Raw genomic sequence first — 13,232 nt, 5'->3', positions numbered from 1 at the left:
CACAAGAAACGAAATGTAAAGATATGTATTTGTATGCTCAATAAAGGCTCAAAACTCAATTTTGTGGGAATGGGTTTTTATGTGATCAAGTATATATAATCAAATTTTAACTAAGCTTGTCATGCCGTTTCATAATTTTCTTATGTTGGTTCTTTTTATCACGACGCTATCAGTTGTAAACTTGTAAAAATATAACCTTGTTTGAACTTGAAATTCCCAACTTAAACTTCTTCAAGTAAAAAAAATGAATTTTTTTTTTGAAAAAATTTGGGGTGATTAGCGGTTCCAATAGAGTTTTATGTAAGGCTTGTTAATTTGGACTTGCAAGATTCAAAGTTTTAGCAGCCCCCCACACTTAAATTACACGTTGTCCTCAATGTGTCCCAAAAATAAGTTTTTAGGTTGATTAAATGTGTAAAAGGATGTTAAAAGCAAAATTTTATGTTACTGGCATCCTGGGCACGGCCACATGTCGGATGGGCACGACCCCGTGTTCAGGTGCCAGTAACGAAAACTTACAGAAGGTGGACACGGGGGCGTGTTGGCTGGACACGACCCCGTGTCTGGCGAAAATCTGCAGAAAGTAAACAAACAGCTGGTCTGGGAGGTGGCCACGGAGGCGTGTCGGCCGGACACGACCCCGTGTAGACAGTCTGCAAGGTTGAAAAACAGGTTTCTAGCTCCGGTTTTCCTGTTCCAGCTTTAGTAGTACTAGTGTTTAGTACTCTAAGCCTCGTATGTACCTGTTTTATCAATAAATACCACACCAAACAATACCAAACATCCTAGATTACAAAGTTCAACATCCAAACCATCAAGTTAAAAACAAAAGCAAAAATAAAAAGAAGTTAGGGAAAGTAAATTGTTCAACACTCGGCATGCAGGACGGAAGTTGTTTGATAGAAAAGGGGATTTAACCTGTGGGATCACCAACCACCTGCTCCTGCTCCTACTCCACCCGCCTAGTCCATGTCTTCATCACTGTCCTCGTCATCACCTCCTCCTCCATGCCCCGCCATGTACTCCCGGATGCTTCCGATGTCATCTTGGATATCGGAGATGTTTCTTTCAATGGCTCCGACCCGGTTGTACGTGTTGTTGGCGAGGTTGTAGGTGTTCCTGGTGCACATAAGGTTTTCCTGCAAAAGATCATGCAAACTCTGAATGTTAGGAAAACCACCTCCTTGTGAGGAGGATTGGCTCGGTTCACCGTGAGAGTGGTACTGGTAGTGGGGAGGTGGAGCGTGAAGGACTAGAGCCTCTTGTGGGTTCCATGCATGGCCTTGCATCCTCTGAAAGCTTACCGACCCGTCTTCTGCCTCATAGATTTGGTTCATGGAGCGGCAGATGTGTACATCGACTCTTCCCGACCATGGGCTTCTTTCGAAAGACCTAGGTATATTCACGAAGTGCCTGTAGAGACGGTACACCCATCCCCCGAAGAAAATAGGGGTTGGTGCATGAGCTAGCCGGTTCAGATGCATGTTTCGGAGTAGGAGAAATGGAACATCGAGGTGTCTTCGGTTGTGAATGCAGTGAAGGACTATCAGATCTCTCAACCCAACAACACCACCACTATCATGCCTTTGGCTTAAAGAGTAACCGAGGACCCTATGTATGTATCGGTAGAGTGGGTCCCTCAACTTGGTAATCTTTGTGCTGCTTGGGTTGTAGTGCCCTTCATCAATCTGAGCCCACGCGGCTTGGCGCTCGTTCTCATCCAAATCTCGCACTCCTCCGGTGTTCTCTTCACTACCCGAATCTTCCTCCGTATACAGCCCTACTATTGCCCCGAATTGTGCCATTGAGATCGAGTACTTCGTTCCACCACATCGGAATGTCACCCCATCATTGTCGAAAGGGTCGCACCTTGAATTGAAAGTGAAGATGCTATAGAACTCCATAGTGCACTCATGGACGGAACGAAGTCTAGTGGTTAGGGCAATCCTTAGCAGGTCGGTAACGAGGTTGTTAAACCGGTCAAGTTGGTTCACCATGGCTAAGAGATCCGTGCACACTTGTCTTGGATATTCTTCCGGTCTTGTTTGAAGTGTGTCATATCTGGCCCTAGCATCGAGCTCGTTTGCGTTGAATCTTGTGAACTTCTTCGACATCTGAAAGAATACACCAAAAGTTAGCACGAAATAGTGAATTTTTTCGGAGAAAACTGAAAACAGTGGGCTGGACACGGCCCCGTGTTCAGCGGGCACGACCCCGTGTCCAGGCGTCTGTTACTCAAAAATTCCATTTTTCGACCCGGTCCCGAAAATCTAAAAATTTTTGGCCAAGTAGGTGCGGTTTCCCCCGAAAATGAAACCCCAAGTGCCGTTTTTCCAAAAGCAAACTGTTTACCCTTTCGGTTTTATCTTTTTCGGTTCAAAAACAAGGGTTTAGGGTTTTTGTGGGAAATCGGGCAAATCTATCAACAATACAAGTGGGTTTACTTTCCATAACACTAATCTAAACTAATGCTAACCGATTTATGCAAAAATTTGAGGTTTGATCCGGATGAACTTCAAGAACCCTAGATTTTTCCCCAAATTTTTGATGTTTTAGCTACATGCAAGTGACTAATCTAACTACTAATGAGGATTGAATCATACCTTGATGTTGTTAGAATGAGAGGAGACGTCGAAATTCTGTGGAAAATCGCCTGGACCAGAGCGTTTTTCGGGGAAACAGGGCGTGTGGAATGGTGTAACTGTTATGAAAAAGGGGTTTTATCCCGACAGTTGCGCGGACACGGCCCCGTGCCGAGCAGAGTTTTTGAATGTTTTTTTATATAGTGCTCGCGTGAGTGCCCTGTTTTCCCAAAACTCGGTTAGGAGACTTACCAGTTTCGATGTTCATCCGCTTGTTCGTAACCTACCAGGTATGATGTTGATGCCTATATTCGTCGACCGTTTGAAGCGAGATTTTTTCCTCCTCATCCTCAATGAATCCTTGATAGAGTCTTAGCCATTGGCCATTGACTTTGAATAGAATTCCATTCCGAGATTTAATTTCTACTGCACCGTGAGGAAAAATATGGGTGATGGAAAAAGGTCCTGACCACCTACATTTTAGTTTATCCGGAAATAATCGAAGTAGTGAATTAAACAATAGAACTTGATCTCCCACTCGAAATTCATTAGGTTTAATGTGTTTGTCGTGTAAATTTTTCATTCTTTCCTTATAAATTTCAAAGTTAGAGTATACATAATTCCTTAATTCGTCTAATTCATTTATTTGACAAAATCGATTTTTGCCTGCAAATTCTAAATCCAAGTTTACATTTTTTATTGCCCAGTAGGCCTTGTGAGCTATTTCTACCGGCAAATGACAACTTTTTCCATAGACGAGCTTATATGGGGTTGTGCCTATGGTTGTTTTATAGGCAGTTCGAAAAGCCCATAAAGCATCATCTAATTTATCTGCCCATTCCTTTTTATTTAATCCTATGGTTTTTTCAAGTATTCGTTTTAAACCTCTATTAGTCACTTCGGCTTGTCCTTTTGTTTGAGGGTGATATGCTGTTGAGACCCGGTGATAGACCCCGTATCTTGTTAAGATTTTTTCGAGTTGATGATTACAAAAATGGGTACCTCTATCACTTATTAATGCTTTAGATGTTCCAAAACGAGAGAATAATTTTTTCAGAAATCTTACCACGACTCTTCCATCATTTGTTGGAAGTGCCTCGGCCTCGGCCCATTTAGACAGGTAATCTACTGCCACAAGTATATATTTGTTTCCTTTTGACGGTGGGAAAGGTCCCATAAAGTCGAATCCCCACACATAAAAAATTTCACAAACGAGAATGCCATTTTGTGGCATTTCGTTTTTGGAAGAAATATTACCTGATCTTTGGCAAGCATCACATGTCTTAACTAGACTTTGCGCATCTTTGTAAATGGTCGGCCAATAAAATCCTGAATCAAATACCTTTCGTGCGGTACTAGTGGCACCATGATGTCTTCCGTATGGACCTTCATGACAATGGCGGAGAATTCTTCTTGCTTCACTACCATGTACGCACCTTCGGATGAGTTGGTCGGCACACATTTTGAAAAGATAAGGATCCTCCCAAAAGTAATGCTTCACATTAGCAAATAATTTTTTTCTTTGGTGATGTGGCCATCCTTTGGCGACTATACCGCTAGCTAAGTAGTTAGCATAGTCGGCATACCATGGTTCTTCCTTGTATTCCACCATTTCTAGGGACTCCGTTGGAAACTTTTCGTTGATTTGCTCGTCCCTAGTTGCCTCCAAAGCTGGGTCTTCTAAGCGCGAAAGATTATCTGCAGCGGTGTTTTCTGCTCCTCTGTTGTCTTTGATTTCAATATCAAATTCTTGGAGGAGTAAAATCCACCTGATCAAACGGGGTTTTGCGACTTGTTTCTTGAAAAGGTATCGAATTGCTGCATGATCTGTATAGACTATTGTTTTAGAAAGAACAAGATAAGAACGAAATTTATCAAAAGCAAATACCACAGCTAGTAATTCTTTTTCAGTTGTTGTATAATTTTCTTATGCATCGTTAAGTGTTTTACTAGCATAATAGATTGGGTGAAAATGCTTCTCTTTTCTTTGTCCCAAGACCGCTCCAACGGCAAAGTCACTTGCATCACACATGATTTCGAAAGGAAATTTCCAATCAGGCGCTATCATGATAGGTGCATTGACTAGCATTTCCTTGAGGGTAAGAAATGCCTGATTGCAATCCTTGTCAAAGATGAAAGGTGCATCTTTTTCAAGTAATTTTGTTAGAGGTCTTGAAATTTTAGAAAAGTCCTTGATAATCCGCCTATAAAATCCGGCATACCCTAAGAAACTTCTGATTGCTCTAACGGAGGATGGTGGAGGCAATCGAGAAATAGTGTCTATTTTTGCTCGATCAACTTCCATTCCTTCGCTAGAGATCTTGTGACCGAGCAATATTCCCTCTGTTACCATGAAATGGCATTTTTCCCACTTAAGTGCGAGGTTAGTTTGCTCACATAGGGATAGCATTCGTTCAAGGTTATCGAGGCATTGGTCGTATGAATCTCCAAAGATAGAAAAGTCGTCCATGAAGACTTCCATTGTCTTTTCTATCATGTCATGGAAGATGGCCACCATGCAACGTTGGAATGTTGCGGGGGCATTGCACAGACCAAATGGCATGCGTCGATAAGCAAAAGTTCCATAGGGACATGTGAAAGTTGTCTTTTCTTGGTCTTCGGGTGCTATCGGGATTTGAAAGTAACCTGAAAAACCATCAAGAAACAATAAAATTTATGACCGGATAATCTTTCTAACATTTGATCAATGAAGGGCAAAGGAAAGTGATCTTTCCTTGTTGCTTCATTTAATCGTCTATAGTCTATACATACTCTCCGTCCTGTGACGGTTCTCATTGGTATTAATTCATTCTTTTCATTAGTTATTACTGTCATACCTCCTTTCTTTGGAACTACTTGGACGGGACTTACCCAGGGACTATCTGAGATAGGGTAGATAAGTCCAGCGTCAAGTAATTTGATGACTTCGTTTTTAACCACTTGTTGCACATTTGGATTTACTCTACGTTGTGGTTGTATTACCGACTTGTAGTCATCATTCATTAAAATTTTGTGCGTGCACATGGAAGGACTTATTCCTTTAATATCTACAAGCTTCCAAGCGATCGCATTTTTATGTTTTTTCAAAAGTTTAATTAATTTTTCTTTCTCTAAACTACTTAATTTAGACGAAATAATTACAGGTGATTTACCATCTTTGTCTAGAAAAGCATATTCCAAACCTTTCGGGAGTTCTTTGAGCTCAAGGGGTGGGTCTTTAAGAGACTCCTTATTTTGTTTCTCATTTTGACCAAGAAATTTAAAAGTATGTTCTATAGCGACCTCTTCTTCAACAAAGTGGTTAATCTTTTCACTTATATCGGTGGCTCATTTTCGTCTTCAATTAGGGGGTCATTATTGCCAAAAGGATATTTCATTGAGTGCTCAAGATCTATGCTCCATTTGAATGCCCCTAGTTGAAGAGGTAGATTGTTGAACTTTCGGTTTTTCAAAGCTTCATGAGTTTTTACAAAAGGTCGTCCCAACACTAGAGGAGCGTCATCGAGGATGACAAAGTCGGTTGGGATTACCATTTGATTTGTTTGAACCAAGACATCCTCAACTACACCGATTGATTTTATTACTTTCCGATCGGATAGAAAAATGGGTATTTGACGTAGAGAAAAATCACTAATACTTAATTTTTCGAAAATGTAGTTAGGCATTATGTTAACACAAAGATCTTTATCAAGGGTGATATTACTAATAAAGGAATTTTGAAAGAAGCATGGAACCGGTGTAATGTTAATTTCAAAAGGGTCTTCTTTTATTAGCGAAGTTTGATCATTAGTTAACTTAACACTTGTCATTTCTTCAATTTTAGTGTTAGTGTTTAACTCTTTTAAAAACTTAGCATGAGCGGGTACTAAACAATGATTTTCAAAAGAAGGTGACAGGAGATTAATTTCTTCAAAATTAGACTCTTCTTGGATTTTAACGCTATTGTCCTCACCTTTTCGTTGTTTAACTCATGTGTCGGTTTTTCACTTATTTGTTCTTCCATTTTTTAACTCTTTAACTATCGTTTTTTATTTAATTCTTCTCTTGCGCGAGACTCCTCTTCCCTTGCGCGAGATTCTTTTATGTGTCGCTCGATAGTTATAAGTTTTTCTATTATCCTATCGGCTACTTCGGTGATAGAGAAAGGATCGGGATCCTCAAAGCTTGAATCCGGTTGTTCGATCCTTTGGTTCCTCATAGTACTCATATGAAGTAGATGGTTCATACCATTGTTCCTCATTGTAAGTATATGATGGATAAGGGTCGTAATTTTGTTCTTCATAGTACTCATATGAGGTGGGTTGTTCATGCCATGGCTCCTCATAATAAGAGTATGAAGGCGGTGGCTCATATCTTGATTCCTCAAAGTATGAGTATGAAGGCTCATACCTTGGTTCATTAAAATATGAGTATGAGGGAGAAGGTTCATACCTTTGGTCTTCATAGGATGTGTATGAAGTCGATGGCTCATACCTGGGCTCCTCATAATAGTTGTATGAAGTGGATGGTTGAGATGAGTTATAATATTGGACCGAGTGCGGGTTACCACAATTAGTGCAATAGTCTCTCCTATAATCATCCTCCTCATAGGTGTAGTTGTAGCCTCCTGAGTATTGACCCATAAGAATCACTCAACAGACCACAATAGAGTCTCGGGACCAGAAAACAAAATAAAACGGAAACAGAAGCTGGACACGGCCCCGTGTTCAGGGTTTGTATCTGGGCGTTTTATTAAAGATTACTGGTCTTGTTGAGCATGGGGGCGTGTTCAGTGAGCACGACCCCGTGTTCAGACTCTGTATCTGGGTGTTTTATGAAAAATATGCAGCACGGTCTCGTGTTCAGTGAACACGGCCCCGTGTTCAGGCTACTGTAAATGCAAAATAAACTAAAATGCAGAAAAATGTGCGCGCGTTTTTAAAAAGTTTTGTAAAACTGATTAGGCCGTCGATTTTAAGCCTTTTTGATGTACGTTAGGTGTAATATGTTTTAGGCGTATATTTTAAGCCCTTTTTACACTTTTTAGCCAAGTTTTAAATTTATAAACACCATATTCACTAACACTAAACACACATATGGCAAGTGACCCATCGTGGATGTAGTATAGTGTTGGTAAGATACCGAGGTCGTCCAAGGACACAAGAGCTTTTAGTACCGGTTTATCCTCAACGTCTAATCAAATCAAAATGTTAGAAAAAGGTTTTTAAACTAGAAAAATAAAACTAACTAAAATGCTAAAATAAAAATAAAATAAAAACAGATAGACAAGATGAATCACTTGGATCCGACTCGCGTGTAGTGTAACCTTTGATTTTTTCGCACTTTTGCACTTGTTTAAGAGATTATCTTAGTTATTGTAGTAGGCCCCTCTTTTGAAGGCGACGTTACCCTCAACCCATAGTTTGAGTCAGCAAGGATACAATTCAAAAGGCTCGGATTATTGAAAAATAATTAATTAAGTTATTAATGCATAATGTGGTAGGCCCCTCTTTTGAAGGCGACGTTACCCTCGGCTAAGTAGTCTGAGTCAGCAAGGATACATCCTAAGTAGCGGGTTAAAGTTTTAATAGTAGTTTAACTTATAAGGGGGTTAAAGAGTTTGGACCCTCGCTATCCAATACCGTTGGGTATTGAAGGAGGTCCTACTAAATTTGACCCAGGTCCTTTGCAGGATCTATACACTGAACAATGGCAAGACTCTTACCAAACTGTTCCCTTAACCCCCGACCAGGTAGCCAACATACCTCCATATAGACCAAGGAGATATGAATGGTGCAAATCTTGTATTTTATATAGACAGTAAAATAATGCCAAGTTACCACGGACAAACGATAAGGAAGAATCACCTTCAACATAAGAAACTAGTAATTAAAGTCATTAATACAAAACCAATTAAAAAGTGCAAAAATTAAAAATAAAAAGTATTACACTAAACACTTGTCTTCAACAAGTGATGTAAGAGACTTAGGCAAACATGGCCTTTGATTGTCAAGAACTCTTACGATCAATCTTGGATCCCGAGACGACACACACACTCTATGATGGACAATGGATGATGGTGGTGGATGATGGTGTTGTGATGGTGGTGGGTGGTGGGTGAAGTGTGAGAGAGGTGGTGTGCCAAGGGATGAGTTGCAAGAGCTCCAAGCACTCCTATTTATAGACTGAACAAAAGCTCGGGCACGGCCCCGTGCCCATCCTACTCTCTTCTTCATTAAATGCATTTTCATTAAATGCATTTTTGTCTGCATTAGTTGACCACGCCCCCGTGTCCGCTGAGCACGACCCCGTGTGCAGAAGCATATCTGTACTATCAAGATTGCCTGGATTTCGCGAATCAGTTGACCACGGCCCCGTGTCCGCTGAGCACGGCCCCGTGGTGGGCAATAGAAGCTTCTACCACTTTGTCTTTTCTGCTGACACTTGGGCACGCCCCCGTGCTCACTGAGCACGGGGCGTGTTCAGGCTTCTGTCTTCTTGTTTTGCTTGGGAAGATGCTGTCGGGAGGTCGGGCATGCCACGTTTGTTCCTTTTCTTGTATTTATGTTAGATTTAGCTATCTTTTTGCTTCTTTTGTTTATTTGAGCTCATTTAATCCTGAAAATACAAAAGGAAGACAAAAACACACTTTTTCCAACATTAGTACTAAAAAGGGTTAGTTTTATGCCATGATTGATGTAATTTATATGATGCATTTTGTGCACATCACAAGTACGTAAATAGGCTGGAAGTTACTCGGTAATGCTAGAAGAGGAATTTGCAATTCATTTGCATAAAGCCTAGTAGTTTGTTGAACTCTTTTTGTACATTTTATGATCCGCCTGTGGATTTTATTACAAGCTTGTCCGTAATTATTATTTTGGGACTTTCGGACATTTAAGTTTGTAATAATATTTTATACTCCAAGACTTCCGATGTGTTATCTGTGATTGTTTGACTATGACGATACCAATCTTACATCACGATACTCCCCACCCAGGCCTACCGAGATAGTGTTGGAAATTCAGGGTGTGACAGGTTGGTATCAGAGCCAACGTTTGAGTGAATTAAATATTAGCCTTTTGTGTTTAATCTCAAATGACACAGTAGCATATTCCTTAGACTTTCTGAGTCTAGACCTTGATATAGGAATGCTCTCATCCCTATTAAGTATATATTGTTTTCGATTTAATGTATTTCAGGAAAATGTCGCCGAACAAGGAAGCCGTTAATGGGAATTCTCTTCGTCCGGAGCCTAGGCATATGAAGCTTCATACTACGGCTAGGATGTCAGTGCGACCAATTTGGAGGAAAGATCTTTACGGACCTTATCCCAAAACCAAACCTTCAGAAACTTTAAACCAGACTTCAGAGTCTGCATCGGTGGAGTCCATACTGGTGGTCACTGAGGCTCCATATTCGAAGATGTTACCAGTGGATGCTAAGGATCCCTACTTCTTACCCCCAAGCTTTGAAATTCCAAACTTGGGTTATACAAGTCAAACTCATATTCGTGATACCTATTATTATTTAACCATTGAATCTTTGGATTCTACTTCTACAACGGATCCTTACTTGGGGGACTTACGTTATCCACTAAACCCTTCAGTGTCAATGTCGTACGCAGTGAAACAGGAAGAGGAATGTTGGGAATGAAGAACAAGGAGATAATTGAAGACTCCTTCTATTTGTATTTCATTTTGATATTCCCAAAAGTCCCTATGTGGACATATCATTGTATTCCTTTTCTTTTAGTCCCTGCATGGACTTGTATTTCCTTTTTAGTCCCTACGTGGACAATTTAGTTTAATTTATTTCAAAGTCCTCTTTAAGGCACGTATTGTAATTTCCTATAGTTTAATGGAAAAATTTTGGAATTATTATTATATATGTATTTATTACATTCTTTTCAAGCGATCGTCTCGATTTTAATTCGAACTTTATCGATCCGCTAAATAATTGCAAAAGATCTTCTTAATGGTTTACACCAGCCAAGTGGCAAGTCCACATTAATTGGCAAATATAAATGGTAGTTTAGGATGAATAGCCCTTCTATCATGATAGTTAAGGAAGAATATCCCTTCTATCCAGAGGTGATGGACTATGTTCAAGGCTCCAAGCCTCTATGGTCAAATGCAACCATGGCTTTATTATTTAACCATTAAGACAATTATTCTAAGTTAACATTCAAGTAATGTTAATACTCTTGGCAGTGTGACTTGAGTAACCACGCTAGCTATCAAGGTGATGGACTATGTCCAAACCTTTATAGCCTATATGATTGGATTAGATCATGGCTAATATCATTAATGCAATGATTATATTTTACATCCTTAGTGATGAAGTGCCTACGGGCTATATTTTAACATCCTTAGTGATGATTTGCCTACGGGCTATACTTGTTGTTAATTCAGACGACGACAGTTGTGACCTTTATGGATCCTTGTCCAAGGTGGTGGGCTACGCCCAAGCCTCATAGTCTATATGATCAATGCGATCATGGCTAATATCATCAGTGCGATGATTATTTGTTTTAACATCCTTTTGTGATGTCAATTGATTTGCCTATGGGCCATATTATATCGTTAATTATGACGACGACAGTTGTAATCTACGACTCCCTGTCCAAAGGTGGTGAACTATGTTCAAGCCTTAAAGCTCCTTGATCAAATGAGATCGCGGCTTATATATATTTTAAATTTCCTTTGTGACAAGGCTTTTGTGCCATATTTTAAAGTCCTTTGTGATGAGCCTTTGAGCTATCTATTAATGTCAATGCGACAATGACAGTTGTGACATTGTGATCTCCTGTCTAAACGGTAATGGACTTTGTCCGAATCTTAAATGCCAATGATGGTCCTTTTGCGACCTAGGCTAAATATATTTGAATTATTTTCAAACAACATTCATTAGTAATGATTAAAACTTAATAGCCTATATGGTTTAATGATACCACGGCTTGTTAACTCATTAAATACGATGACTAACTATTATATTGAAACTAAGCAATTTATTTATTTGGTGTTTAGTACCAAGCTTCTGAATTATCGCAAATTCAGATGAAGCAAATAGCGGTCGCAACGATGATGCTGCAAATGTAAACCGCAATGCCGATGGAGTAGATCTCCAGGCAATAATTGCCGCGAAAGTCGGCAAGGCCATGAATGCGTTCATAAACAACTATAAAGAGTCAAGTGCTACTCGCTCTAAGTCCCAATCCATACCACGTTCATCAGCTCGCAAGGAGAGCTCAGTTCACTCTTCAACTACGAAGAGTGAACCCAAGAAGCTAGTGCATCAAGATAAACCCCGTTCTTTTATTAACGGTTGGACATATAAGTACTTCATCTCCTACAAGCCCAGAGACTTCAACGGAGAGAAAGGGGTGATAGATGCCATGCGATGGCTAGATGAGATGGAGACGGTAGTTGATATCAGCGGTTGTGCTGATCGTGACGTTGTGAATTTGTTTCACAATCTTTCAAGGGCGACACCCTCACATGGTGGAAAGCCATGATCCAATCCATGGGGAAGATTCTCGTATACAACCTTGAATGGTCCAAGTTTGTGGACCTGATTAAAGAGACCTATTGTCCACAACATGAAGTGGAGAAAGTAGAGTCAGATTTCCTGACTCTCATTGTTAAGAATAAGGATTGTCGGAAGTATGTGACCGGCTTCAACTCTCTTTCAAGGTTAGTACCTTATTTGATCACCCCTGAGCCCAAACACATTGCGTGTTTCATAGGTGGCTAGGAACCTGATATAAAGGGCATGGTGAAGGCTTCAAAGCCTACCTCTTACTGGTCCGCTGTGGACCTAACACTGTCTCTTACCCTTGATAAGGTATGACAAAAATCGGTCAGGACTAAGACCGATGGTAAGAGGAAGAGGGAGGAAGGTACCTCCTAGAGGTCCAAGTCAAAGAAGAAAGGTAAGTCGGAGTTCAACAAGAACCAAGGAAAGTCTGATGAGAGACCGACTTGCAACACCTGCAACCGGTGGCACTGGGGACAGTGTCATTCTGATCCACAGGCAAAACCATGTGGCATTTGCAAGAGGAAAGGACATAAGACCTTAGAGTGTAAGGATCTTAAGGATGCCATCTGTTACGGTTGTAATGAGAAGGGGCACATTAAGACTAACTGCCCGAAAGCTGCCAAGGGAGGTTCAGCTAAGCCTAGAGAGGCTGAAAAGGGAAATGCATGGGCCTTTCAGATGAATGCCAGGGAGGCTGTGAATGACAACAACATCATAACGGGTAAGTTCTTAATCAATGATATCTTTACTAGAGTTCTGTTTGATTTGGGTGCTGATAAGTCGTTTGTAGACCTTAGGTTTAGCAAACTATTAAACTTACCGATAAGAACTCTAGATATTACGTATGAGGTAGAACTTGTCGATGGAACCACATAAACCGTATCTTCCATTCTTGATGGATGTTCCATATCCATTAAGAATCATTCTATTCCTATCTTTCTTCTGCTAATGAAATTGGCGTGGTTCGATGTAGTTTTAGGTATGGATTGGTTATCGCATAACCAAGCCCGCATTGCATGCGATAAGAAACTCATCAAGGTTAAGACCCCTTCTGGTGAAATGATCATCATCCAAGGAGATGTACCCTATGGATTGCCTGAGAAGGTGTCTCTACTCAAGGCATCCAAGTGT

The sequence above is a fragment of the Helianthus annuus genome, chromosome 5 (genome assembly GCF_002127325.2).
Source record: "Helianthus annuus cultivar XRQ/B chromosome 5, HanXRQr2.0-SUNRISE, whole genome shotgun sequence".
In the NCBI taxonomy this organism is placed as follows: Eukaryota; Viridiplantae; Streptophyta; class Magnoliopsida; order Asterales; family Asteraceae; genus Helianthus; species Helianthus annuus.
This window is presented reverse-complemented; position numbering follows the sequence as displayed.